Here is a 2500-nt window from a genome sequence, read left to right on the forward strand (position 1 = left end):
GAAGAAGTTCGGTGGGGGTGCATCGAGGGCTACTGCCGCGGAGAAGGGCAAGGCCAAGTTTATGGGTGCACAAGGTAAGAGTACTAAACCGAACTTTACTTGCTTCATTTGTGATGGTCCTCACTTTGCGAGGGAATGTCCAAAGAGGGAGAAGTTGAATGCTATTCGGGCTGGGGATAGCGATGAGGGGGAAGGGGTAGTTACGCACGTCAATCCTATGCGTGTGATAAACTGCCTGGTAGCTAAATCAGGGGATGGGGCTGCCGAAACCCGCCCTGTCGATAAAGACTTGGCGAGAATTGATGCACTGCGAAAAGGGAAGTCAGGGGCTACGGACAATCTAATGTATGTGAAGATTGTGATAAATGGCAAAGACGTGAATGCTATGCTGGATTCAGGCGCAACCCACACGTTTGTGGCAGATCGGCTGGTGAAAGAACTTGGCCTGCGGCTGAGTGACAGCCACACATCCATGAAGGCAGTAAACTCGAAGGCACAGAGGATTGCTGGGATGTCTTACGATGTGCCGATAACGCTGGATCAGTGGAGAGGTAAGCATGATGTGCTGGTCGTAAATCTTGACGATTACGATATTATTCTTGGCCTAGATTTCTTACGAAAAGCCAAGGTTGTCTTGATGCCTTATCTCAATGGAATGATGATTGCAAGTGAGGGATGCCCTTGTTTCGTCCCATGTTGTAATGTCGCAGCTGCGAATGTGGTGAAAAAGGGGAAGAGCTTGGTCTCGGCAATTGCTATTGATAAAGCATTGCGGAAAGGAGGGGAAGTGTTTCTGGCAACAATAGTTGACGAGAAGGCAGACCATTGTGGTGAGGTGCCGAAAGAAATTGCTAGCGTGCTGCAGCAATTCGAAGATGTGATGCCGCCTCAGCTACCCAAGAAACTCCCGCCTAGGAGGGCCATTGACCATCGAATTGAGCTGGTGCCAGGGGCGAAGCCACCTTCTCAAGCCCCTTATCGAATGTCGCCAAGGGAATTGGCAGAATTGAGGAAACAATTGGAAGAGCTGATTGACTCAGGGTTTGTCCGGCCTTCCAAGGCTCCGTATGGTGCTCCGGTTTTGTTTCAAAAGAAGGCGGATGGAAGCCTTCGCATGTGTGTGGACTACCGAGCACTCAACAAGGTAACAATCAAAAACAAATATCCTGTTCCTTTAATTCAGGATTTGATGGACAGATTGTGTGGAGCCTCAATCTTTACAAAATTGGACTTGCGATCGGGGTATTGGCAAGTGCGGGTTGCTGATGGTGATGAGCATAAAACTACTTGTGTGACAAGGTATGGCTCCTATGAGTTTCTAGTTATGCCATTTGGCCTAACAAATGCTCCAGCAACATTTTGTAATCTAATGAATGACGTGTTATATGATTTCTTAGACAATTTTGTGGTAGTCTACTTAGATGACATTGTAATCTATAGTAGAGGCATTGAAGATCATGTAACTCACCTCTCTAAAGTCCTAAGTAGGTTGAGAGAATATGAATTGTATGTAAAGAGAGAAAAGTGTGAGTTTGCAAAAGCTGAAATTATGTTCCTAGGCCACTTGATTGGGGAAGGACAAGTGAAGATGGATCCAAGGAAGATTCAAGCCATTGTTGAATGGACAGCACCAAAATCTGTCCCGGAATTGAGATCATTTTTGGGGCTTGCAAACTACTACAGACGATTCATTGAGGGTTATAGCAAGAAGACAACTCCTCTCTCGGATCTTCTCAAGAAGAGTCGGAGATGGGAATGGACGGTTGACTGCCAGCAAGCTTTTGAGAAGCTGAAGACAGCGGTAGCGTCAGCTCCAGTCTTGGGGTTGCCTGATTTTGAGAAGCCATTTGAAGTGCATACGGATGCTTCAGATAGGGCTATTGGTGGAGTGCTGGTGCAAGATGGACATCCGGTTGCTTTCGAGAGTCGGAAGCTAAATGACGCGGAACAGAATTACTCAACGCATGAAAAAGAAATGACGGCAGTAGTGCACTGCCTTGGCATATGGAGAGTATATCTGTTGGGGCCGAAATTTGTTGTCAAGACTGACAATGTTGCCAACACATTCTTCTGGACGCAGAAGAAATTGTCGCAGCGACAAGCTCGGTGGCAGGAATTCTTGGCCGAATATGATTTTGTATGGAAGCACAAACCAGGAAGCCACAATCAGGTTGCGGATGCACTTAGCAGACGCGAAGTAATCGCTACTGTTCTTGCTATTGTTCAGGTGGAGTCGGACATGCTGTGTCGACTTCGTCAAGCTGCGGGGGAGGATGCAGCGTACAAGAAATTGGTTGAGCTTGTACAAGAAGGGACAATACGGAGGTATTGGTTGGAACAAGACTTACTCTATGCAAAGGGGGGTCGAATCTTCGTGCCAAAGGGAGAGCTGCGGAAACACTTATTGATGGAGACTCATGATCCACAGTGGGCTGGACATCCAGGTAGAGAAAGGATGGTTGCTCTCCTGTCGCAGACTTATTATTGGCCGAAGATGGAG

This window comes from Populus nigra, chromosome 2 (genome assembly GCF_951802175.1).
Source record: "Populus nigra chromosome 2, ddPopNigr1.1, whole genome shotgun sequence".
Taxonomy (NCBI): domain Eukaryota; kingdom Viridiplantae; phylum Streptophyta; class Magnoliopsida; order Malpighiales; family Salicaceae; genus Populus; species Populus nigra.